Source organism: Antechinus flavipes, chromosome 3 (genome assembly GCF_016432865.1).
Source record: "Antechinus flavipes isolate AdamAnt ecotype Samford, QLD, Australia chromosome 3, AdamAnt_v2, whole genome shotgun sequence".
NCBI lineage: Eukaryota > Metazoa > Chordata > Mammalia > Dasyuromorphia > Dasyuridae > Antechinus > Antechinus flavipes.
The window spans coordinates 561,808,942-561,836,722 of record NC_067400.1 but is presented as its reverse complement, the minus strand read 5'-3'; the positions used below and the strand labels follow the sequence as shown (position 1 = coordinate 561,836,722).

The following is a 27,781-nucleotide window of genomic DNA, read 5'->3' as shown; positions in this document are numbered from 1 at the left end:
ATCAGTAACATTTCTACAGGATTTTGGTTGCACATCATTTTACATGTGATTCTTTTTTTTTTAAATCCTTACTACAAACCTGTGAAGTACTATTATTCCCATTTTATAGATGAAGAAAATGAAGCTGAGAATGGTCAAATGACTTGCCCAGACTGAGGTAGGATCCAAACTTAGGACTTCCTGATTCCGAGACTATTTTTAATTTTTTTTCTCAATAGTATTTTATTTTTCCAAATGCATGCCAAGATAGTTTTCAATATTAATTTTTAAGACTTTGCATTCCAAATTTTTCTCCCTCCTTCGCTTACCTTCTTCCCCAAGACAGCAAGCAATCTAAGTTAAACATGTACAATCCTTCAAAAGATATTTCCATATTTGTCAAGTTGGGTTTTTTCCTTTATAACTATATACTTCATCTTTAAAAAAAATTTCAATATTTTATTTTTCCAAATACATGTTAAAAATTTTCAACATTCATTTTTGTAAGACTCTGGATATCAAATTTTTCTACTTTACCTCCCCGTGGCCCAAAAGAGGACGCCATTTGCTATTTGTCATGTTGTACAAGAAAAATCAGACTAAAAGCGGAAAAAAAACATGAGAAATGAACAAACAAAAAAGTGAAAATACTGTTTCAATCACATTCACTCTCTCTATTCTCTCTCTGGATTCTGATGGCATTTTCTTTTCTTTTCTTTTTTTCTTTTTTTAATAACTTTTTATTGACAGAACCCATGCCAGGGTAATTTTTTACAACATTATCCCTTGCACTCACTTCTGTTCCGATTTTTCCCTTCCCTCCTTCTACCCCCTCCCCCAGATGGCAAGTAGTCCTATACATGTTAAATAGTAGTCCTAGATACAATAGATACTGAACAGTTCTCTTGTTGCACAGGGAGAATTGGATTCAGAAGGTAGAAATAACCCAGGAAGAAAAACAAAAATGTAAACAGTTTACATTCATTTCCCAGTGTTCTTTCTTTGGGTGTAGTTGCTTCTGTCCATCATTGTGCTGATGGCATTTTCCATCTCAATGCCAAGGCTATCTGTTTTACCAGAGTTGTCAAATTCAAATAGAAACTGGGGCCACGAGACCCCATAGGGCATAACTTAGTTTTGAAATGTGATGTAACCAATGTTTTATTTTACTTTTATTTTACTAAATATTTCCCAATTGTATTTTAATCTGATTAAGAGTGCTACAGGTTGCATATCTGTTTAACTCTTAATCACCTAGTTATATCAAAGCAAATGGTCACCTTTTCTAATTATAAATACTAAATATAAATTATAAATAAAAATTATAAATTATAAACATACAAGGAGGGTGTGTTAAGTGGTCTTAAAGCAGATTAATATAGCTTTGGTAAAATATTGCTCCTCCAACTAAGGACATTATGTAACTTCATGTTTATATTTCTTTTCAAGGTGGGGGCAATTTCCATTTGTCCTGATTACCTTGCCACTCAACCCAGAAGTCTCAGGAAGAAAGAAGGTTAATGACTTTACATTGCCCTGCATCACTTAAATTCAATTCATTCAAAAGTCATGATATCACCTTCCTAATGCCATGGTCTTCTTTGAAAACAAAGGACAAACAACAATCATTTCAAGGTCTAACATATATTCACTTAAGACTCCCTTTTCATCTGCCTCTGTCTTATTTCTATAGCCATTTATCCTTTTTCCATAAACTCTTCTCTAAACTCCTAAATGTCCACTCAGTGCTGTGAAATCAACTGCATGCCTTGAAGAGGTTTCTTGTCCCAGTTCCAACCATAATGAATGGTGGGTTCCAAACTCTTTCTTTCACATCTCCTTCTCCCTCCCAGGTTTCTCATAGATTATCTTAATCCTGAAAGAGTGCTCAGCTAATAGAATTAGAAACTATACCAGAATGACAGTATTTCTGTTAGATAGCAACTCAGAGTAACCAAAGCTCAGAAAAGAATGTCCTTTACAGAGTATCCAACATATATCACAATCCTCAGCCCACGCCCCACTTTTGTGAAGTTCTAATTTCAGGCAGTTATTCCTTACAAAAAACCTTAATGTACTTCTCTGTACAGTCTACCAACAATTTCTAATTCTGTCCTCTGGGATCAGGCAAATCAAGCCTTAACCCTCTTCATCATTCTATTTAATCTAACCTTAGATATACTCAAATAACTTTCCACGGTTCTCAACTTGCCCAACCTTCTGATTGAAGGGGCAGAGGGGGAAGCACTCATCTCCCTCCAAAATCTTCCTTTAGAAATAGCAGAATGTAGACTTTGCAGCTCAACTTTCTATTTGTAGTTTTGCTTCAGCTCAACTCCAGGGAACACACTGCCCCCAGTGGAGTACTCCTGGTATGATTCGTCCCCCAAACCCTACAGTGCATGGTGTTTGTCTTAATGTGTGGTGGGGAAGGGGTGAAAGGAGAGGGGAGTGTCTATCTTCATATTAAGGCTATATCTAAATCCATATCAAAATTTCTCTTATTAGATTTAAGCCATGTTCTGGCCTGTCAAGATTTATTTTTATCTTATCATCTAGTATGTCACATATCCCTTCCAAATTTATATTATCTGTCAATTATCATGTCATTACTAAAAATGTCAAATAGACCAGGGCAAAATACAAATGACTGGGGACACCAAGAAAAGCACCTTCCAAAATGAAAACAAAGATTATAATTCTTTGATTTGGAAATTCAATCTCCAAATCTAAATGTGGGACTGTCTAGCATACATCTCTCCACCTAATTTACAAGAAAAGCATGAGAAACAAATAATGTCTTAAAATCTAAGCAAATCAGATGTACAGCATTCTCCTCAACTACCAGTTTAGTAACCATTCTGGTTCTTTGTGACAACTGCTTCTTTTTCCAGAAAAGTTCACCGATCATTCCTTTAATAATATTATTATAGAAGTCAATATAAATCAAATATCAAAACATTCTCTTCTCTAGTTCAGAGATATTTTTGTCATTGCTTCCAAAAAGTAAATGATAATGGCTCTTTCTATACCCAAAGATGTGGTTCTTCTGCTCTATGTTATATGTACTCAACACAAGTTGCTAAGTGCTCTCCTATTATTTCCTTACTTAGCTTGAGTATCAATTTATTATTAAATTATAAGTATCATATCTTTTTGAGTATAAACATCATGATTTAAAAGAATAAGACAACATACTTTCTGTGGCCTGAGTATGTATGTCTGTTTCTCTCTGTGTTTTAATATATATAGTCTCATTTTTCAAAGTATATGCTGCTACTATAGTTAATAAAATTCATTTAAAAGTATTAGTGCACTTGTAGCTCATTTTTTATCATCATGTATCATCCCAAGGATACTAACAGTACAACTATCATGTAAAGAACCATTAACTATTTTGAGGATAAAGAAACATTCACATACAAAAAAAGGTGGGGGAATCTCTATTCTAGGGTAGTCTTGATAGAACTTTATGTTACTAGAAGTCCACTTTTTGAGTAAACTCCATTTTCTGGAACTAATTCCAAGTGAGAAATCCACAAAGAAGTCCATGAGATAGACCAGCTTTTGCCCTGCCAGTTACCAGACTGTTTTATTTCAAATTTTCACAAAGTGAAAATGAATACTCATAAGAAAACTGAATTATAAACACTACAAAGAATTAAGCAGAAGTCTTGAAGGCAAAGTGGCTCAAGGAACTTCAAAAGCACATAAATTTGAAAGCAACTTTGCTACATAGGTTCTAAAAAAAAGTCAAACATATTAAAATCAGACATTCAGAGATTTCTCTTTTTTCTGCTACTTACAGAAGTTGACAATAATTGTTCTCAAAGCAACAAGAAAAACACTCATAAAGAAAAGAAGGGCAGCAATTAGAACAATTTAATCATTACACCCTACTGGTTCTTATATCCTTTCAGTCTGGAGACAAATTATTTTACCAATTAAATGTAAATTTTTTCCCCTTCTCAGCTCTTCTGTCCTTCAGAATTCCAAAAAGAATGTTTTCTAGAGCAAAAATAAAAATACAAATGGGCCAGAAGGCTGATGACTCATATGGCATCATAGGTGCTGTATTCCCTAGCATTAAACTGCGTATTTGTGTTATTGTTCTTTAAAGGTCTGACGAGAATGGATACACATGTCATATATCTCTGAACAAAACAATGTAGCACTTAAGTTAATATGAACTTAATACTGCTCCTTTTTAAAAGACTCTTACTAATCTTATGCTGAAACATTCCTATGTTCCTGCTGTGACCAGAACATGAATGTAATATAAGAGGAAAAGGGACATTTAGCAAGTCTTGGTTTTCACACATCTTTTAAGTATCAAACTCAATAGGTAACTCTTGGCCAGTAATTAGTAGAGGAGGCGAAGATATGTGGAAAAAGTCCTGGACTTAGGAATCAGATAACCTTTACTGAAGTCTTAGTTTGCTAATTAACAATCATATAATCCTTATCAAGTCATCTCACTCTCAAAGCCTCTTTTTTAATCTATTGATTGAGATTAATGGTATTCACACTTGAACAGTTGGATTGAAGGAAAATGTTGTAAATTGTAAAGCACTCTGTTTACTGCTATCATTCTTCTCCCCCTCCAGCAATTGGAGTTAAGTGACTTGCCCAGGGTCACACAGTGCTGTTATCATTATAATACACTGTACTATCCAGAGAATTCCTCCCTAAGAAATCAAAATTTTCTCTGAAATACTAGAAAGTCAATGTTTGAAAAGAGGAGGCATTTCTGCCATTTCCTCTACTGGTTAAGCAATAGGTAAAAACTACTTGAAGGATACAAACTACTGTGTGTATTTCTAAGTCAAAAAAATGTCTGAGGCTTATAATAAGCTAAATTGAATAAATCCTTCGAAGTATTTGCATTAACAAATTTTCCATTCAATTTGGACAAAAGGCAAACACAACCAGAAGGCCTTCTTACATTTCCAGAGTTGAAGAAAGCACTCATTAAAGAGTCCAATTTAAGGGAACCCTTTTTTCCCCTTGCTTTTCTACTACATACAGAGACCACCATACCCAACCAATTCAATATAAATTCTCCAAACTGAAGGTTTTCTTAACCTCACTTCTTTCAACACAGAAAAGTTAACTCTCCCACCTAAAGAAAATTCACATACCTGGACAAGACAGACTGTTCAAGAAGATAAGCAATGTATACTGTAAGTAGAGAGATAATTCTTACTTGTACTATACCTGTTGTATTGGCAGAAGATGGCAATCTCCCACGCTGTAGATCTTGTCACTGGTGCCGAATCAATTTGAAATGAAGGGGGAAAAAAGGTATTTTTAGATAACAGAAATAAAAATAATTAGTAGTCTCTTATATTGATTTTACCTCCCTTCAGTTTCCAGGTGCTAACAATATGAGGTTTCACTCAGATAATAAATGTAAAATAAAAGAGAATCCTAGTAAAGTGTAACATTTCTTAAATCTTTTTTTTTTTTTCATGACAGATGCTCATCTTTATTTCTTTACCCCACTGAGGAAATCTAGCTCTCTCTGACAGCAGCCATTTTTGCTCTTGGGTATACCTCTAAAGTATGCTGCTTTCTAGACCACAGTATAACCGAGGTGTTTTGGTCAAAGACAGAAAAGCAAGCTCCAAAGAATTAAGCAACTGTGGGATGCTGCATGTTTGTAATCTAAGCCCACACCATGGAAATCTATTTTGTTGGTATAACATATCTATGTATGATCTTTTTTTTCTTTTTTCTTTTTGATAGTTCTTTCCAGTCTCAATAGAATCCCTTCAGTGCAATTAGCAACCTCCCCTCTACACAGCAGGCAATGAACTCCCCATTAGTGCTTATCAACTTTCAAGCAACAATAACGGTTTATTCAACTTACACCATTATCACCTTCAAGAGATTAAGTAAATGAGGGAAAATTGCTGATTTGCTGGTCAAAAAACTGTATGATTTGAATAATTGTCTGAATTAAATGTATAAGAATTAGAGTTAAAAGCAGACAGTTTTCATCTTTATAAACACCAATCCACTTAAGACCTACATACTAAAGATTAGAAGATAGGCACCCGATGAGAAAGGTACAAGGAAGGCCTTCCTGTTTTAAAAAAAAATAACTAGGCCTTTGGCTTCATGGTCTTCTTCAAATAGAACCCCAAAATCTATGATTAAGTGAATAAAGAGGGAAAAGGTATAAACATCTTAGAATCTCATCATCTGGAATCCTTCCCAGTCAAAGGGTTTGGGCAATTCTATGCACAAGAGTAAAAAACACTCTTTCCTAGAACAGAATTAAAGAATCTAAACCTGTAGGTTCATGGGGAGATGTTTTTAGCACTAGATAACATTTGGCCTCGATGAGGTTAGTATAAAAAAAGTCTTGATGAAAATATAGGTGGATTTTAAGATGGGGGATCCTATTAAGAATTAAGAAATTCTACAACCTGGTCTCTCTGCAGTTGGGAGAGGCAGGCAATAGTACATGAACCCTAAAGATTTCATATTACAAAAGGAAGACAAGTTGGGGGAAAATGATAAGATCTGAGGGAAGGAAACTGTCTAAAACTTGGGGGGGGGGGAGGAAACCTAGCTACTAGGGAAGATCCGGTGAAACTGCCTGCCCTCTAAGAGTCCCTTTCCGAACCATCACAGACTCCCAACTGCTAATGCCTCTTAGACTTCTCAATAACAATTACTTTGTCTACAATTTGTGCCTACTTTTACATAAATATATACTATTCTCCCTCACCCCAAAGAATATGAGCTTCTTGAGGACAGATGTACTTTGGTTTTCCTTGCTGCATAGCAGGGAGGGCATAAATGCCAGGCTCTTTAAAAATGCCTGTTTATTGATTGAAGGGAAACAATTTAGGCCCTGGAAAAACGATGAAAGGAAACAGTTTAGCAAAGAGGCAAGGAAAGGCAACTTAGACCTCAAGAGGACGAGACAAGGGAAACAGCCCAGACTCTACGACAAAAAGGCAAGGGAATCTGCTTAAACCATTGGAGAAAGAAAACAGCCAAGAACTAAAACGGAAAAAAAGGAGACAGCCTAGAACCTACAAAAGAAGGAAAGCAGTCTAGATTCTAGGGAAAGGAAAAGCAGCATAGACCTCAGAGGAAATAAGGGAAACAACCTGGGCCCCAGAGGGAAAGCTTAAACTCTATATGGGGGAGGGGGTGGGCAGCCTAGGACCTAGAAGGAATAGAGAAACGTAAAGACAGCCTAGATCCTAGGAGGAGAAAGGAAGAAAGGCAACCTAGAACCTAGTCCGAAAAGAGAAAGAAAGCAGCGTAGACACTAGGCGCGGGGAGCAGAAGGGTGCAAGTTTAGAACCGGGGGCTCTACTCAAAAGACGGATAGTTCTTCGAGTCTCGGGGCGGAGGTGGCAGTACGAGTCCACCGCTGCTCCAGGCCTGGGGGAGTGGGGATGAAGGGCAAGGGGCCCACCCTGAGCGCCCGGGGCGCCAGGATCTATCCCGGATCTGAGGAAAGGCCGGGGGCCGTTAGGCCGCCGAGGCCCCGCGGGCTCCCGGAAGCCGCCGACAGGGCTCTTCCACTGAGTTTCGGACTCACCGGAGTCCCCGGGAAGGATTGCAGCTGTAAGCCTCTCAACCGCAGAACCCGACCAAGGGAAACCTCACCTCCGCCACAGCCTCGGCCCTGGTCCCAACCCGTCTCTCCGCCCGCCCGTCCGACCGTAGTACCTCCGTCTCCGTCCCGCGTCCCCGCTCTCCGACGACGGCAGCGGCGTTGTCCCGCGGCCTTCTGGGACACGTAGTTGGGGAGAGGGCCCTTGCCTAGCAGCCGAGGCGACCGAGAGAACTACCTTTCCCACAAAGCCGCGCGACGGCGCTATCCAGACGCTTGCTTTCACGCTGTACGCAGGCATCAATCACGTGGCTTCTCTCCTTCTTCTTCTCTTCCCCTTCCCCCATCAGCTGCCTGTTTGAGCTGTGAAGGAGCGGAGACTGGTGTGCTCTCTGAGGGAAAGGAAGTGGCTGCTCTTGGCCTCTGGGAAGAGAGTCTGTCTCTCTCTGTTTCTCCTTCCTCCCCCGCCACCCGTGTGTGTGTGTATCTCTGTGTTTTTCTCTATTTCTGTCTCTATGTGTCTCTGTCCTCTCTCCCTCTCTGTGTCTGTCTGTCTCCCCGTGTGTCTCTTTTTCTCTGTGTGTCTGTCTCTCTCTGTATCTTCCTCTGTGTGTGTCTCCGTCTCTGTGTCTCTCTCCCCTTTCTGTCTCTACCTCCCCGCCTCCCTCCCTTCTCCCCTCCTTCCTTAAAAGCTTCTTACCTGCTCTCTCCCCCCCTCCCTATTTCTGAGGACCAGTTGCCTTGCCTGACCCCTTCCTTGGTTCCTGGGACCGTGCCTTAGCCTGGATACCTGTGGAGACCGGTCAGACTGGGGGGTGGTCCTTCCCCAGCGCCTCACTGGTGGACTGACCTGAAAGTTGAAATTGATCTGAAAAAGAAACCACATGTGAAGTTATGCAAAACATTGAATGGAATTCTTAGACCTTCTTCCTCTCTTCTCACTCTAAGCTTCAGCCACACTGACTTTGTTCCTCATGAATGATACTCCACCTACATTTTCCTTGGTTTTGCTCTGTCTCGTGCCTGGAAGCTCTTCCTCCTCACTTAAGTCTCCAAAGATTTCTAGCCTCCTTTAAGATTTAACTCGGATGCCACCTTCTGCAGGCGGCCTTTCTTGGTCCTTCCCCTGACTCTTATGCCTACTCTCCACGATTCTGCCCCGGACTTAAGTCACCGTACCTCCTTGGGTCTGTTTTCTCACCCGCAAAACGAGTGGTTTAGAATCTGTGGTCCCCAAATCTCCGTTCCAGTTTAAGTTGGAGAAAAGAGACTGCCAGTAGTGGAGTAGAAAGGGGTGGGGAAGAGATAAAAGACCCACATAATAGTGATGTTGGTGACTCACACTGAACGGGCGAGTCCATTAACTTATGTGGCCTCAGTTTCCCCATCTGTAAAATGGTCCAAGGTCCATTCCAGAATTGTGCATTTTGTACCTGATACACAGACATGGATGAGTAATAGGAAAATGTGGCCCCTCTCTTACCCTTTCCTGCCTTCTTCCCAGAATAGGATGATCGACCACCTGAAATCTCACCACCAAGCAGATTGACTCAGTTGTTGGTATTCAACACCTCAACTAGCCCTCAGTTGCCTCAGCCACTGATTGTAGAGCGGAGGGTGAAGCATTAAACTCCTCTTGAAACTTTGTTTTGTAGGAGGTTGAAAACCTTCCTGGCAACTCCACCGTTCATTAGCAGCTCTGCTCTGCCATTCATTCTCTCCTCCCGCTTTTCAGTTTCTTTTTGTGAGTTGTCTCCTTCTATTAGATTGTAACCTCTTTGATAGCAAGGACTCTCTTTTTTACTATTTGTATATTCAGAACTTAAAGTGCCTAGCACATATTGTTCAATTGTGTTTGATACTTTGTGACCTTATTTGGTGTTTTCTTGGCAGAGATAATGGAGTGGTTGTCCATTTCCTTCTCCAGCTCATTTTACAGATGAGGAAACTGAGGCAAGCAGACTTGCCTAGCGTCACGCAGCTAGTAAGACTAGTAAATCTGGGCCAAGGCCAGATTTGAATTGAAGTCTCCCTTATTCTAGGTCCAAGGTTCTATAGGGTGGGGCACCAAGCTGCCCTCCATGGTACATAATAGATACATAATAAATGTTTTAAATTGAATTCTTTTTAATTTATTTATTTATTTAATATTTTACCCTAGTTACAGTCAAAACAATTTTTTACACTTGTTTTAAAATTTTTTGAGTTCTGTGTTTTTTTCCTTATCCTCACCTACAATTAAGAAACCACATGTGAAGTTATGCAAAACATTGAATTGAATTCTTATACCTTCTTCCTCTCTTCTCACTCTAAGCTTCAACCACACTGACTTTTTGTTCCTCATGAATGATACTCCACCTACATTTTCCTTGGTTTTGCTCTAATTGTCTCTCGTGCCTGGAAGCTCTTCCTCCTCACTTAAGTCTCCAAAAATTTCTAGCCTCCTTTAAGATTTAACTCAAATGCCACCTTCTGCAGGCGGCCTTTCTTGGTCATCTCCTTCACTCTTATGCTACTAGCCACATACACCCTTTACTGCTTTCCATTAGCTCCACATATATTTTGCATATTCCTAATTATTTATATATCAGCTCCTTTAAAATGACCTCATTTAAAAAAAATAAATAAAATGACCTCATTTAAATCAAGAAGTATTTTTGCCTTTCATTTTTATCCCCAGTGCTTAGCATAGTACTTGGTGATTGGTAAACACTTAATAAATCCTTATTGACTGTTTTACTCCTAAATACATGAAGTTAGAAGAGCAGAGAGAAGTTAAGTTGCTGAGATTGTTGTATGCCAGGCTAAAGAATTTTTATATTCTCTTAGAGGCAATGAGGAACCACTGAATGATTTTTTGTGGTGAAATGAAATGATTAAAACTGAATCTTAGAAATTTTATTTTGGCTTTTGTGAGGAGGATGAATTGGAAAAGAGAGAAATGAGACTTATTACAATGGTCTGAAAGTTGATGAAAACTAATGTGAACCTGAATCAAGATGGTAGGTAGGTAGGTAGATCTTGTGAATGGAGAGAATAGATGAAGGCAGAGAAGAAATTAATCAACAAGCATTTATTAAGCCCTATTCTGAGATTAATAAATAAAAGCTTACATTCTAATAGGAAAGGCAATGTGGATAGATAGATGTGTGTGTATACAAGTATATGTATATAGTAAATGGAAGGTAATTTTATCAGGAAGGTACTAAAAGGAAATCAGGAATTTTTAGAGTTGAGAATTGAGAGAATTGTAGGCATAGTGGCCAGCTAAGACAAAGGAATGAAGATGGGAAAAAAAAGAGTGCTGTATGTGAAAAAGAACAAATAGGTATAATATGGGGTGTCCCTTACATATGGTATGGGGATGTCATTGTGTGATTTGGAGTGAAGTAAAATAGACATCTCTAGCCTTTTCTCCCTCTTGTCTTCTCCATAAGTCTCAAAGGAAGATTTTAATTCTTGCTAGGAAGGGAAGCAAGAGTTTGGAGCCAAAAGTTTGGCCACTCTGTTCTCCTGAGCAAGAAGTACCAGGCTAGAATTACATCAGTCTGCTCCTTTAAATATTATTAGTCTAGAAGATCTATTCAATAATCACACATATCAATTATCAAAGAAATCTATTTACTTAATTTGATAGGAAAAATAGAAATCAGAGAAAGCACTCACTGTTTTTGTTAAATCGTATCTAATTCTTTGTGATCATATATATATATATATAAAGAATAAATACCAAATAGGGGTAGCTAGTTGATGCTCTGAAGTCAGGAAGAATTGAGTTCAAATCTGGCCTCTGACACTTAACACTTCCTAGTTGTGTGACTCTGGACAAGTCACTTAACACCAATTGCCCCAGCAAAAAATAGAATGCATACCAGATAACAAAGAGTAAAGGAATTTTCCTAATGGGAGTGAGGTAATTCAATCAGCCAAAATTAAAGAGTCCTAAATCTAACCCAAAGGAAAGTTCCTTAAAGTCTCTAACTGTAGCAAGCTAGGAACTGAGACGTGAAAAAGACCATCAACTCCTCTACTGTTGGCTTCTTCCCAGAATCTTTTCCTTCAGCAATATGAAATAGTATTGGCATCTTCCATTATTTTCTCTCGAAGCCAGAAGAACCCAAAGTCTACAGAGATTTAACAGTTCAAAGAAAGCTGAGGGAAACTTTTCTCTCCTTCTCTGACCAACTCTGGCCCTGCTCTCAAGCAAGCACAAAGTATTGATCTTTACCAATCCGTACAAATGGGTTTTAGGATTAGGGTTAAATTAATCAATAAGTTTGGGGAGGGAAGTAAGGTTTAAAAAAACAGGAAAGGTAGGAAAGAATCAGACGTGAAGAACTTTAAATTGCAAAGAACTTTATTTTATCCTAGAGACAATAGGGAACTACTGTAATTTATTGAGTAGAGGAGGAATTTGATCAGATTGTGCATCGATAAAATTATTTTGGTAGCTGTGTAGAGAATGGATTGGAGTGAGCAAAGTTTTAGAAAGCTATTGCATAAGAGATGATGAGGACTTGAACTACAATGGTAGCTATATATATCAAGGAACATGTATGAGAAGTAGCAAAGCTGGTAACAACAAGATTTAATAACTGATTAGATATTTGGGGGGAAGAAAATGGTCAGAAAGAGCACCGTGAGGGGATACTTCTGCTAAGGGGGTAGGACACAGATTTTGATTCATTAAAGGAGACTGAGAAGGAGCCATCAGAAAGATAGGAAAAAAATCCGAAGAAAACAACATTTTGAAATTTCTACCTTTTCCTTTAAGACTCAGTTCAAATGCTATCTTCTATAGCATGTTTCTCCTTCTAGCTATTAATATCTTCCACTTGATAGTAATAACTAACATTTATAAAGGATTTTAAGGTTTGTAAATCACTTTACAACTGTTGTCTCATTTTATCCTCACAATAACCCCACAAGGTGGCGCTATTATTACAACTTTTGTAAATGAGGAAACTGAGGCAGGCAAAAATTAAGTGTCATAGCTAATAAATGTCTGAGGCAGGACTTGAATTCAGGAATCTTGATTCCTGATGTTCTATCCATCTAGCTACCTCTTAGGTTATCTTCCATCTATTCTGTATATAGCTTAAATATACCTATTTACATATAAGTTGTCTCATATATTAGGATTAAGATCTTTGAGAGCAGGGACTGATTTTTGCTTTTTCTTTGTCTGGTTTGATCTTAATATGATATGCCACCCAACTTCCATCAACTGAGTGACACGTTGGAATTGATATTGTTGGGAAGAGTCTGGAGAATCCTGGGGAAACAAAGGAAAATATAAGCTGGGTTAGAAAATAAAAGTCAGAGTTCCATCCTTCATCATGGCCCCATGTGGACTGTTTACAAATGTAACTGGGTGCTTTGGTTCACCCTACTACAAAGCTAAACTAGATACATCAACCCTGCAGGGTTCTAGGGTACTCTAAGGGAGTTGGGGAACATCTTCTATCTTCTCTCTTAAACTACTAGTTGTTTCCTTCCCATTGTTAAGTGCCACAAACTAGCATTTAAGCATTTAATATCATTTATAAAGGGATATTTATTTCAAAGAAGAATAAAGTACTGTATAAATATTTCCTCTAATACTTCAGTTTTTTGTGCTTTTTTATAGTATTTTATTTTTTCAAACACATGCAAAGATAGTTTTAAACATTTACCTTTGCAAAACCTGTTCCAAATTTTTCTCCTATCCCAGCAAGCCAACGTAAGTTAAATACGTGCAGTTCTTCTAAACCTATTTCCATATTTGTCATACTACACAGGAAGAATCAGATCAAAAGGAAGAAAAACACAAGAAAAAAAAAAAACAAGCAAACAACAGTAAGCTTTTTTTATGCTTTGATTCACAAAAAGAAAACTTTTTTTATCTGGACAACTTTTTTACAAGTCTATTGGAATTCCCTTGAATCTTTTGTACTTCCTTTACTAAGCTGTTGACTCTTTTCTTTTTCATAATTCTCATATCGCATTCATTTCTTTCCCCAATTTTTATCCCACTTCTCTTATTTGATTTTTAAAAAAATTTTTGAGGTTCTTTGTGGTGTTTTCTTCTTTTCTATAATATAATGGTTCTCTCTGGGAATAAGTTTCTCTGGGAGGTTTTCTGGAGGCAGCCTTAGTTTCAGTTCAAAGTATCACTCCAAATACAGCCAGCTGATAAAATCCAAACGTTTATTTTCTCCTTCCAAGTCTTGGGTCCAGCTAGCTTTCTTAGAGAACTATCTGCTTGATTCCAAGAGCTCTTGCAACTTGTCCTTTGCCTCTGCTTTCTTCAGCCTCCAGCCAGCACAAAGGTGGAAGATGGAATGAATCTGACTCCGCCTCCGAGAGTGGGCTTTTGTATCTCCCAGAGTACTCTTTGGCCCTGAGAGCTTCTTGCTTATATGTGGTACACTGAGTATACACCAATCATTATAGCACTGGAAATCATTATTTGTTGTAGGATTAAATCAAGCTAAACTGGATTTAACCATTGTCTCCTCAATTCCACTTAGTACCTTGTTTCAAGTTTTGGCCCATAACATCTCCTTGTAAGATCAGATCAATCATACTGAACCATGCTAAATTAGATAATTATTGTCTCAATTCTAATGACTTAACACTTTGTAAAGATTTCAACAGTTCTTTTTTGGGGGGGGTCTGATAGCAAGTCACATTTTTCTTTGAGGCTTTATATGTAGCTATTTTGACACTGTTGTTCCTTTGTGAGGGTGTGTTTTTGTCTTCTCTGTCACCATAGTAACTGTCTATGGTAGGTTCTTTTGAGAATTTTTAGCTCGTTTGCTAATTTATTTCTTGACTCTCACTTTTTGGGTTAAAATTGGGCTCTGCTCCCAAAATGAAGGGGATATTGACCCAAGCTTCAGGTTTTTCATGCTACTGTTTTCAGAGCTAATTCTGGAAACCTATAATTTTTTTATTCTTTCAAGGTTTTATGATATATGGAAAGGTGTGGCAACTGCTCTCCTGGCCTGTGTTTTGGTCTGTGGGTGACTATAAGTATTTTCTACCCTAGACCTTAGACCAGGAGACCTCTTCTCTTGTGGCTGCATGCTCTAGTGTGATAGCAGTGCTCCTCCTTACCTTGGGACTGCAACATAGGTTGGTAACCCAGATCCCCATTTGGACAATACAACAGAATCCTGCACCCAATGCCAGCAAAATGTCTTCTATAATTTCCTTCTCTACCCCTTTTACTGTTTCTGAGCTGAAAGTTCCCCCAGGTACAACTACTGATTCATTCATCCCCCAAAACTTGTGCTGGTTGCTGAAGTGGAACCTACTTCTGGTTTATATTTGTAACTGCTGGCTTGCCTAGACCATTCATGCTGGACTGTTTTATTCTCATCTCAGTGAGACAGACTTTTCCTCTCAAACTTCTAAATTATATTGAGCTGGGAAAAAATATTTCAGCCTATCTTTTTGTTAGTTCTAGAACTCCAGAATTCATTTTAATCCATTATTTTAAATGTGTTTGGAGAGAATTTGGGAGCGCTTATACAAGCCTCATTCTGGTTCCACTAATATTTCAGAATAGGCTTGATTTAGCTTGCTTTCTATAAGTATAGATGCTACAAAGCAGAAAGCAGGCTCCCCAATGTCTTCTCAAAGGGACAATCTATATTTATACCAGCTGTCTATTAGTCAGAATCTAGAATTTAGCCATGTCTTTTCACTGTGGTTGGTCCCTTTCTTGGAATGCTTTCCTTCATTTCTGTCTCCTGCCTTCCCTACCTTCCTTCAAGTCTCACTAAAATTCCGCTTTCTTTGAGAGATCTTTCTCTGACCCCCTCAAAAGTAACGTCTTCCCTCTAAGGTTACTTTTAATTTGCTCTATATATGTCTTGTATGTATATATTGGCATACATATTGGATTTGATTTGATTTAGCTAGCTACTGCCCTGCTAAATTCCTGCATTCCTCTGGACTTCCTACAAAGATTCTGATAGGCAGTTGTGACCGTCTACTGGAGTTTTTTTGTTTTGTTTTGTTTTTAATAATGCTGGTCCATACTGAGTCAAGAGGAACTGTAAGCATTGATTTAGGTGCTGATCACATCAGAATTTGATAAGATTAGCTAATTGTTCTTTAAACACAATATCCCTCTCCTAGGACTTCAAGGCAAAAAAGGAAGCAATTGCCTAAACTTCCCTTCAGCAGAAACTTCTCCATGCTTGTATTCCTATAGATTATTCACCCTCCCAGCTACTCTGTTCTCTCTTTCCCTACACATTTAATCATATTATTATCTAACAAAGGTAGTGACCACTAACACTTATTGGGTAGTCAATGTTGTATGAGGAGATAAAGGGGAAATAGGGCAGTCTAGAAAAAGCATTAATACATTGAATCTCCAATTCAAGTAGCTAACTCAAGGTAATGAGATAGATAAGCAAATGAGAGGGAAATAGAGAGATAGACAAAATAAGGGGGGGTCAGAGAGAAAGAAAAAGAAAAGAAAATGACACAGAGAGAAAAACAATGATAAAGTGTTCACTATGTGCTTCCAAAAATGTCCATCCTCCCAAGAATCCCATAATCTTAAATCTAACACTTAATATGAAGGTATATTTTCTCTTCTTAAAATTGTGGACAAAATGAGCAATCCAAGATTACAGCTATCAAGAGAAGTAGTAAGCAAAAAAAGATTAATTTAAAACATAAAAAAGAAATCAAATTCCCTTAAATTAGAAACATTTAGTGAGTTTCTTGGGAATAAAAAAGGAAAATGACTTGCTTTCCAAAGTCTGAGGAACAAGCCTAACTTCTATAATTTTCTCCTATAATTCATAATATATGTGGAAGGCAAATCCCTTTTAAAACATATTCATATCCCCATAGTTTAGCCCAGCATCTGGTATACACAAGATGTTTAATCAATGTTTATTGATTGATTTCATGACTAGGCAAGTGGCAGCTAGGTGACAAGTGATTTTGATAGGGAACCCCGATACTGTCCTGACTTGCGGGGGGACCATGAGATAAATGCTTGAGAAACTCCTTAAAGGGGAGAAATTCTCCTTGGAACTCTTAGAGAAGCCTGAGAAAGAACCACCCAAGAGAATCAAGATAGTTTTATTCTGTTACATCCTCCACCCTCTAATGAATTTAAGATTCGTCCAGGGACACTCTTTCAGTTGGAAATCTATTCAATTGGAAGATTTCAGTCTGATTTCAACTCAAACTGCCCCCAGCTCCCAGCTAAGATAAAATAGGTTTCTGCTCACTCCATTCTTTGCAGAGGGCCAAAGCAAGAACATGTCATGCCAAGAAACCTCTCTACCACTCCTTGGCAGAGCTGCCTGTCAGGACCCCCTGCCCTCAGAAGATTCTCTTTTCAGCATTAATCCCTCTTTATCTCTCTCACTTCCTTTTCTGTCAGGACCTGGCAGAAGGTCCAAAGCAGCTCTTTCTGCTTCTAGGGCCCTGCCCCGCTGAGAAGGTATTCATCTCTCAGTGTCAGCTTCCATTTCCCTAATAAGATTTTGCAGAGGACCTAAAAGCAGGACCATGTCAGGCCAAAGGACCTTTCCTTGGCAAAGCTGCCTGCGAGGACCCCTTGCCCGCTGAGAAGACACCCTTTTCTGAATTAACCCTTCGTTATCTCTCTGCCGGGATTTCTCTGCTAGACCTTTACTTCTCTGTTGGGACTTTGCCTCTGAAGAAGTCAGCCTCCTAGCAAAAGCTGACTTCTCAGTGCCAATAAACTTTTTGCCAATCTAATTTTGGGGTTTGTAAATTCTTTTACGAAGGACCTGTGCCAACCAGAAGAGGTTTCCACAACTCTTTGCCCTGTGCCAAATCTCAGTTTAAGTCCTAAACCTGAAGTCAGGAGGAATTTATCCAATCATAGATACCTGTTAGCTATGTGACCCCAAGCAAGTCACTTCACCTATTTCCCTCAGTTTCTCCACCTGTAAGTTGTTGTGCCACAGTTCCCTTTTGATGTCCTGACCTAGTTTTCCCATTTGTCCTATCTGCCTCAAGTTATAACTTTTCCCTCTTAATGTTTGATTTAGTTACTCTGTCTCAGGTTATAACCATTCCCTCTTAATGTTTGATAGGAAAAAGGTCTTATATCTCAGACTTTAGGCTATACTTATTCCCTCTTAATGTTTAATGGGATAAAGGTCTTTATCCATTTTAGACATCATTAGACTATCAGGAGCCTCTCCAGTACCTCCCATTATGTCATTCTAGGTGCCGTCTCCCCATTAGGTCATCCCCATCCAGGTACCGCCCCTATTATGTCATTGTTCTTGTTATCCTATAAAAAAGCTTGCTCTCTGATACTTAGGACTTCATTCTTTGAGATGATAGTCTCGTCCAGTCCAAGATCCATTTGTTCCCAGTGTATCTCTCCATTTACTAAACTATTAAATTGGTCTCTAATCTCTGTCTTGCTCAGTTTCTCTGGCACTACCTCCATGAAGGCATCTCTGATCATCTTAGCCAAAAATACTCTCTTCCTCCTCCAATTTTCTTTTTACCTTTGTATTTATCATATTCTACCTTGCATCTTATTCAACATGTTTTCATGTCATTTTGATGGGGTTCTAGTGTCAGAGAGTTGTGGAAATCTCCTTTTGGTTGGCACAGGTCTTTCGTGAAAGAATTCACAAACCTGAAGAGTTTTAGGTGGCAAAAGTGGAAGTTTATTGTTGGAGGAGAAGTCATCTTTTGCTAGGAGACTGACTTCCTAGTGGCAAAGTCCTATTAGAAAATAACAAAAGGTTTTTCGGCTGAGAAGAGGCACAAGTCTTGGCAGGCTTTGGACATTCTATGAAAAATGAGAGAGCATAAACCTATTTTATGAGTAAATCTGGGTGGGGGGGGGAGGTGGAGCCTGGGGACAGTTTGAACTGATCAGACCAGGATCTCCAAATTGAAATTATTTTGAAGGCTTTTTCAGCCTGAATTTGAATGGAAATCCGGCTATCACTGGAAGTGATTTGCCTTAGAAATGGCCGAGTCAGATAACTCCACTTTACTTGTCTGGAGAGATATGCTTCCCAGGAGGTCCTGAGGTTTGAATCTCCCTTCTTTACAGATCAAAGGGTACACAATTTTAGAGTGTTAATTTTACAAATCAAAAGGGAACAGTTTCACACCCCATCAATATCTCCCCTATTAAACTGTAAGATCCAAGAGGACAACAATAATGAGATTTTCCATTTTTGTGTATCCCTCTTCCCCAAGCCACATGCCTATTACTAATAAAATATGGGACAGGAGGAGTGTCTAATCAAAGGAGTTCCCTGCTCAATTTGAAAGAAAATAGATTTTCCCAGCTACCTTTTCACTTTCTGTGCACAGGTCAGATCTTTGAAAGTACATTTTTCTGGTCCAATAAATGAAAAAAACTGCAACAATAGTCAACAATCCTGTCAAAATGCACAGAAACAGGGACAGCTAGATGGCTCAGTGTATAGAGCCACCAGCCCTGAAGTCAGGAGGATCTGAGTTCAAATATGAACTCAGACACTTAACGCGTCTTAGCTGTGTGATCCTGGGCAAGTCACTTAACCTTCAAGTGCCTCAGCAAAAAAATAAAAATTGCACAGAAAATTCAGATATGACCCTGGAGGAGAATCCATGACCAACATCATTGTTGAGTCCCAACTTCCTAATTAGGGGTAGGAAGATTTCTAATGGTGTCAAAATCTAGTCTTCTATCCAGAGAAAGGAGATTTCTTGGGTAGTCTTAGAAGAAACACTGATTGAAAATGCCAGGCACTACAAAAGGCATTTAGAATACAAAGAAAAGTAAACACACAATTCCTGACCTCAAAGGCATGCAAGCCTTTGGTCTTTACCTAAATTCAGAGGTCAGGCTTCCTGGACAGCCCACTGTCAGATCTCTGGTCTTTGGCCTATGCTCATGAAAGGAAAAAGAAAGAAGAGAGATAGATGAGAATTCTCTTCTCTGGGCCTCTCAGACAAGCACAGGCAACTTTCTTGCACTTCTGTCCCAAAGCAGTCATTACCAGCTCCTGGAGAGGGAAAGAAATCCCTTCCTGCTCTGTGCCTTCCATTTACTGCATGCTAAAAACAGAAAAGAGTCCCCAAATACTGAACAATTCTATGGGTTTACTTTTATAGGCCAACACAAAGGATGGCTCCTTTCAAAAATGTCCATCTTCCCAAGAGTCCCACAATTTTGGAACAAGTCAGATATTTAATTTGAAGGTGTTTTTTTCTTTTTTGAACAAGGTGGGAACATGGGTCATTCAAGATTACAACTATCCTTAACACTTCCTAGCTGTGTGATCCTGGGCTAGTCTTGTCCAGCCCTGGGACCAAGATCCATTTGGTCCCAGTATATCTCTCAATTTACTAAACTATTAAATTGGTCTCTAATCTCTGTCTTGCTCAGTTTCTCCGGCACTACCTCCATGAAGGCATCTCTGATCATCTTAGCCAAAAATACTCTCTTCCTCCTCCAAGGGGAAAAAAAAAAAGATTACAACTATCAAAATGATCCAGGAATTCCCCAGATTAGTTTTCCTTACAACCATAGTGTTAGATCATCCATTTTTGAAAAGTACCAATGACATCACAGGTGATGTCTTAACTTGTAGTGAATTGGATTTAAGTGAGGTAGTTACACAGTCATCATCGTCATTCTTTCTACCAGTCCAGTGGCAAGAAAAAAAGTCAGAACAACTGTCAATGGTCCGGAATGCAGTGGATGACCTTGGATACTTTGGTGTCTGACCAAGCTCTAGGCCTTCCACAACACCTTCTTCACCTGCCTTCTTGACTATTGGGGCAAATTGCTCTTATTTGCCCCCTCTGCTGGGGTTAATCTTCACATGGTTGAGATAGACATCCCCTTTACTCACTGATACATTTGAAGTCCTTCAGTTACCCTCAACCTAATTTAAACTGTTATTGGGTTGGCTGCTGCATATCCTATAGCTTCTTGGAGTCACAGGTAAGAGATGGGTTCCAAAGATGGATAAGCAGCCCTGAAGAGGGCTCAGCAAACCCTCACACCAGAGAAACTGTTATTCAGTTATTTCAGTCCTGTTTGACTCTTGCTGATGCCATTTGGGGTTTGGGGGGAGGTACTGGAGAGCTCTGCCATTTCTAGTCCTCCCTGAACACCCATCACCCCAGAGATCCATGTTAGAGCCTTGTTGTTTTGAAATGAATTGCAGAAATCTGCATTTTATCTAGGTGGAAGTACTGCATTGCCTCAGCTGAGATAATTCATTAAAGAGATGAGAGGAAAGGAAAGGTTCAGAGATAAAATCAGGGCTAGAGAAAGGGAACACTTGAAGGAATGACCTTAGACACCTTAGAATGAGGTTGTAGAGGGGAAGAAAGAAAGAAAGAATAAATATTTTTTAAGTTCCTACTTGGGACAAGTAATGCTTGTTATCCTTTGTTCTCCAAGACAACCAAAATGACAACATTATGTTAGAGTCAAATTACAGTGTGTCCGACTATGGCTGATCAGATCAGTATGATGAGCTCGGATGCTGCTTCAGGTCGTACACAAATAGCACCTTATGAACATTTGGGGTGGTTTCTCTAACTTTGCACATCTCACATTTCTTCTGGGCTATTTCAACTCTGTTCATAGGGTACAGGATCTTCTCTAATGAAGGTATGTCAGGCTGGGCAATTCTTGCCAGGGTCTCCCATGTCAAACAATTGATTCCAAAGTTCTTTAAAAAAATACCTTGAGAATATCCTTATGTCACTTTGACCACTTTGTGAGCGCTTGCCCTGTGTGAGTTCTCCATAAAATATTTTTTTTTTAGCAAATGTACACTTGGCAGTTGAACAATGTGGCCAACCCAATGGAGTTGTGATCTTTGCAGTAGAATTAGAATGTTTGTCAGTTTAGTTTGAGAAAGGACCTCAGTATCTAGTATCTTATCTTGGGTGATCTTCAATTCAGTTCAGCTGGAATTCCAATTCCAATTCAAATGGGAGCATTTCAGTTTCCTGAAATGACACTGATACACTGTCCAGGTTTCACAGTCATACAACAATGAGGTTGGTACAAGGGCCCTGTAAACCTTCAGTTTGGTAGTCAGTCTAACACTTCTCTTCTCCTACACTTTCCTTTGAAGTATCCCAAACGTTGAGCTCGCTCTGACAGTGTGTGTATCAGTCTCATTATCATTGTGGACATCTCTGGAAAGTATACTGCCTAGGTAAGAGAACTTATCCACAACATTCAGAACTTCACCATTTACTGTAACTGATAGTTCCATATATAGATAGTATGGTGCTGGTACTGTTCTAAGTGTTATAATATTCTCATCTGGTCCTCCCCTCAAGTGCTTTCCATACTACTTAACTTCAGTGTAAATTTTGATCAATGCACTTGAATTCAATTATTTGAAAGATGACCCAGGACAAGATTTACCATCTTTGGGCCTCAATTTTTCCCATCTGCAAAATGGAGATAAATAATATTTGTACTACCTTCCTTATGGGGTAATTGTGAGATTTAAAAGAGATAAATTGCTGAGGTGGTTGCTGTCATCAAAGATTAGATAAAAACCTGGCAGAGCTTTAGAACAAAGAGAGATGAATTTAAGCCATAGCTGGAGGGCCATAACTTAGAAACCTGCAGATTTACATAGATATAAATTGCTTTGTAGCCAAATAAAAGTACTATAAATGGGAGCTAGGTGGAGGTTTCTCCCCCTCCCCTTTCTCTTTATGCTTGTGTTTAAATTCCAGGTGTTTTTTGAACTCTAAAGTTTAGATTGATTTATTTTTAGAAATTTATTGCTCATACATTATCTTTATTCCTGACTATATCCTTCCTTCCTCTTCTACCCACTGAGCCATCCTTTGTAGCAAATAATTTTAAAAAAAGAAAGCGGAAAATAAGCAATTATCAAAAAAAAAAAACTAATAAGTCAACTAGGTTTTAAAGTATACACAAAACTCCCCAAATGTTGCAAAGTAGGGAGAGAAGTGCATTTTCTCAGCTTTTTTTCAGGATCAAGCTTGGTCATTATAATTACACAGCTTTACATTTCTATTTCTCTCTTTTCCATTTGTATTGTTTTACATTTTATTTTATTTATTGTATTGTATTAATAGTGTATTGTTTTTTCTAGTCCTGCTTAACCACACAGAGTAAGAAGTCAGATCAGATCACTTGACTCCAAGTCTAGCATTCCTCTTGCTATACCAAAGTGCAGGTTTCTTTCTAAGTTAAGCCCCTCCAGCTATGGCTTAAACTCAGATCTCTTTGTTCTAAAGCTCTGCCAGGTTTTTATCTAATCTTTGATGACTGTTACCACCTCAGTAATTTGATTATCTTGTCTAGACAAGCTGGAGAGCTACTTGAAGACTGAGACTGGGTCTCCTAGTTTGAGGGAGGTCCGGGGGTGGGGCGGGGGTGGGGGGAAGGTTGGGAATAAAAGAAACTCCTTCATAAACTGGGGGCTGTATGTATGAGGGCAGGAGTGGAAGATCTACCTCAACTAGGGACGCTGGGAGGGAGAAATCCCCAAACAACTTGGGTGAGCCTTTGAGAGTAATAACTAGCATTTATATAATACTTTCAAAGGTTTGCAAGGCACTGTACATGTATGAACTTATTTGATTCTGACCTGGGAGGTAGGTGCTATTACCTTTATTTTACAGATCAGGACTGAGAAAGGTTAAGTGACTTAGTCACCCAAGAGTGGCAATATTTGAACTCAGTACTTTCTGACTGGAGGTATAGCACTTTAACCATTGACTCACTCACCTGGCTTGGGAAGGAAGGCATAATGAGGAACTGTTAGCCTTGTCTTCCCATCAGTTTAATAATAACCAGCATTTATATAATACTTTAAAGTCTGGAAAGCACTTTGCATGTGATAACTCATTTGATAACCCTGAGAGGTAGATACTATGAAGAGAGTTTCAAATTTTACAGTTTTTCAGGAGTCGGCTTCCCAGTCCCTCCTGCTAAGAGGAAGTTTCCCTTCAATCTCAACACACAGATAATCCCACCATATACATACTCTCCTGTACATAGAGAGGGACTCTCCTTATGCAGAGAGCTCCCTCTAATACATACACACTGCAACACAATCACACAGTTTTCTAGTCACCGACAGAAGCCCACAACCATACACCCTCAAACCATAGATCCATGCATCTTACACACCAACAGAAACACAGACATCCATCCCCACTTCCCTCTTTTTCAAGCATAGATCTTGACCTAATTTGTTCTAGCTATGCTCCCCAAGAAGTAGGGCAAAGTTTAAGGAAAGAGTTAACCCTAGAGAATATTTTCCTTCCCCATCCTCTTTTCCCACCAGCTGTGACAGTCCAGGAGTGGAAAGGTGATTGTTTACCAAGTGTCAGAGAATAGGGAAATGGTCAAACAGTATTCTATAGCATTACTGATGAGGCTGAGGTTACCCACCTCAATATAGAGAAGTAGTAAGCTAATACACAGAATAAGATACATTGTTGGACAAGCCAACAGAGGGATTTGATTTGTTTCACTATACTTATTTATTACAAGAATTCTCCTTCCTGCCCAAGGAGGCAAAGAAAAAATAAATTCTTGATCATTGAAAAGGCTAATTTAAAAATAGCAATAAGGGAGTGTTCTCTGGCTCTGATTAGGTAAAATGTATTTATTCTGGTTCTTGGTCCAATTGTAACTTGGGAGTTTTGTCTCTTAGAGATGTCCCTTTATTGTTTTCTGACAGTGGGATTTCCCCCTCTCTTCTTGAACTCCTATATTTTGCTGCCACCCCCCCCAACTCTTCTCTGCAGCAACTTTGCTCTAGATCAAATCTTAGATTTGCAAGCAATCCTCTCCTAACCACACATCCCACCCAACCAATAGGAGCTCCTCTCTCAGACACATACTAGCTAGATGACTCTGGGCAAGGAATCTGTTTGCCTCAGTTTCCTCAAAAGTGAAATGGGAATAATAATAGTATCTAAATGTCTGGGTTGTGGTGAAAACTATAGGCATTTAATAAATGCTTGTTTGCTTCCTTCTTTCTTTCTTTCCTCACCAGCCATTCATTAGCTGTCCAAGTATCAGTTAACATCTGGAGCCCTGATAGCTGTCCCTCATACCCCAAATAAAGGGAGCAATGAGCTACAGCAGGTGCAAGTGTGCTGCTAATAGTAATGGCATGCTTGGGACCTTCTTTATGACTTATTGCCAGAAAGGATCTTGCCCTCATAGTTACTTTGCTGGGAGGCAAAGTAGGGAGGGAAAAATGAGACCATAAGATGTAGCCATAAGAGAAAGGGGTATGGGCTTTAGAAGTATTCCAGGAAATATTAAATATACACAGCACTTTGTAAACCTTATAGAGTTATAATAATGTGAGTTATTATTATTGTTTGTAATATAGTCTCATGTTGTTTGATAGAGTTGAATAAAATGGTCCTAGTTCAAGTGACTATGCTGCTATTATTCTCTTATATTTAATGCTCTGTGGACAATTGAAGTAGATGAAATAATTGTTCCTATACTTGAGCAAAAGTATTAGTATATCAAATCATTTTCTCTAGATTCATGGATTCATCCTCAGTTAAATTCTAATAGCAGATAGAGTGATGGGACTGATACATATCTTATCCTCTTCCTTTGTGGTTTGGATTTCTGCTAGGCCTCTATATTTAGAAAGTGTTTCACTTCCTTATTCATCATCCTTGTCATTATCATCATCATCATCATCAAATATCAAAGTATGCTGATTCAAAATAAACAGAGCTAAGAAGACATCAATGAAAAACATAATCACCACAACATAATAAAGTGTTGCAAAATAGCAAAGAGCAAACACAGCTCCAATGAAGGAATTGAAGAAAACACTTCCTCCCCATTCCTTTGAAGAGGTGAGAAGTCCATGGGTGGGAAACATTGCATAGATTTTTATATTTTTTCAATGTTTTGTTTGGCTATGAGAGGAGTATCAGTCAAAGCAGATCAGAGCTTGAAGGGTCCTAGTAATCATTATGGGTCCTCTCTCATTTTATAGATTAGGAAATAGACATCCAGAGATGGGAAATAAGTTATCCCAAGTCACATGATGATAGAGTAAGGTCTCCTAATTCCTAGAACAAAAAGCCTTCCTTCCATGTGAACAATTGATGCTGCTTAAATATATCAGATTTAATTTAATTCTACAAACATTTAAGTGTCTATCACATTCAAAGTATTATACAGGGTATTAGAGAAAGAAAGATTTAAAAATAATAGCTGCCTTTAAGAAACTCACTGTATACTTGGTACAATAGAATAAAAGACAAAGTTGGTGTAGAATAGAGAAACTATTGTACTCAAGGAGAATAAGTAAGGTAGTAAGTAGGAATTAATGCAGTAAATAAGGTACTAAGAAACATAAGCATGGTGGGGAGAGAATTATATTTCTCTATCAAAAGACATAGCCTGTGAATCCTAACCATTAATTCATGCAGGATAATGATAAGATATCTAGCATAAGAAGACAAAATCATGAGTTTCAACCTCATTTCTCCCCCTCCCCCTCCTGGTTGGTTCTCCTCTTTATCTGATTGCTGTTTTTTAGTCTCTTTTCCTGGTTTATCATCCATCTCCTGCCTACCTTGTCATGGATGAATGGAAATGAGTGATAAAGCATTTATTAGGTACTTACTATGTGCTAGGAGCTGTGTTGTGCTAAGGATACAAAAACAAATAAGCAAAGACAATTCCTCCATTACCAATTTCAAGGAACTTTTATTCTAAAAGGAGGAAGAGACAACAATGAACTTATATTTAAGGGGGGATGTAATAACTATAAGTGTTAGGCAGGGAGGTATGTTAGAGCTTGATTTGGAAATTGTCAAGAAGTGATGTGGAAGAGGCATTTGTAATTCAGTCATGTATGATTCCTTGTGACCCCCTTTGAGATTTTCCTAGTAGCGATACAAGAGTGCTTTGTCATTTTCGATCCAGCTCACTTTACAAATGAGGAAACTGAGGCAAACAGGGTTAAGTGACTTGCCCAGAGTTAAACAGATAATGTCTGAGGCCAGTTTTGAACTTAGGAAGATGAATCTTCCTGACTCCAAGGCTAGCACTGAGCCACCTGGCTGTCCCTCTATATATACTTATATATGTATTGTAAAGAGGTGGAACTCTGAATAAGGGCACTGGAATTGGACAACTGAACACTTAAGGCTAATTACCTATTGGACAATACTCTATTAGCATATGCTTGAAAAATGGTGCTTCCCACTATTCTGTGCTGGGCTGGATCTTCTGGTGTATACAGAGAATTGTAGGAGGGATTAAGGGGTGGAGGAAGACAAGCCAGAATCACTTTGGAGGAGAACAAGGAGAAGGGAAGTCAGGAGGCAGAGAGCTTGTGACGGCTTCGTCCATCTCCTTTACTTCTCCACCTAAAGACTAAGGACTTTTGCTGTTCCTCACTCTGGCTCATCCTGGGGTCAACAGGGAGCCAAACTGGACTTCACATTTGGTGCCCAACATGTGGACCAAGGATCCTAATTTCACTGAAGAAATCCCCGGTGCCCAGGAAATAGGGTATTTTAATAGACAAACAGGGAACTTATTTTGTTAAGGGTTAAATTAATAACCTTTTCTAGCTGAAATGGGGCAGATATTAGGAAAAGATTCTCCTCTATCCCCAGCCCCAGTCCCACCCCCCACCCCCACCGTGAGGGGGCTCTATAGAAAGCATACCCAAGTTGATCAAGGGACAAGACTTACTTGTAACTTGGGAGCAGATCGCTGGACTCTTGGATACACTAGAACGCAAGTCCCCTTAGTTCTTAAAGGAAGAAGATATTGAAAAGTAGTAAGAGATCAACTATGTGAATACAATAATGATAAAGGTCCTGATTCAATTTCCATCAAAACATTCTATGTACACAACATAATACAATTGGCCTTAAAGAATCCTGCAAGTATAGAAAAAAGAAAAGTTTTAAGAATAGCCAGATGAGGAAGTGTGAGGAAGAAGAGGAAGACAAAGGACAGATCAATGGCAATATCGTCAGAGGGTATGAGGAGTTAAGTGAAGTTAAAGGATGTGGTGATTCTTGCTCTCACAGGGCAGCTTCAACCCCACCTACATCAGAGCAGGTTATTGACATGCCCCCATCAACTCCACCTTCCAGGATGGAGGGAGGAGGAGTAGTGAGAGGGGCAGTGATATCACCAGTACCTCCCCCCCAGCAATCATCCCCTCCTATGACTAGATCGCAAAAGGC

The 27,781-nt window shown here is 38.9% G+C and overlaps 1 protein-coding gene across 2 annotated transcripts in view; it reads right to left on the bottom strand.

Annotated features, from left to right (window-relative positions):
- Positions 1 to 7,629, bottom strand: part of THRAP3 (thyroid hormone receptor associated protein 3) — an 81,004-nt gene extending 73,375 nt beyond the window's left edge. Inside the window, exons 1-2 of one of the 2 annotated variants that reach the window (XM_051987690.1) lie at positions 7,615 to 7,629; positions 5,197 to 5,245 (exon numbers count right to left, since the gene is read on the bottom strand). The gene's annotated coding sequence lies outside the window, so the exon portion shown is untranslated. Of the gene's footprint in view, positions 1 to 5,196; positions 5,246 to 7,546; positions 7,573 to 7,614 lie in introns of those variants that run through there. The other variant, XM_051987691.1, reaches the window with a different exon arrangement.
- Between the last annotated feature and the right edge of the window lie 20,152 nt (positions 7,630 to 27,781).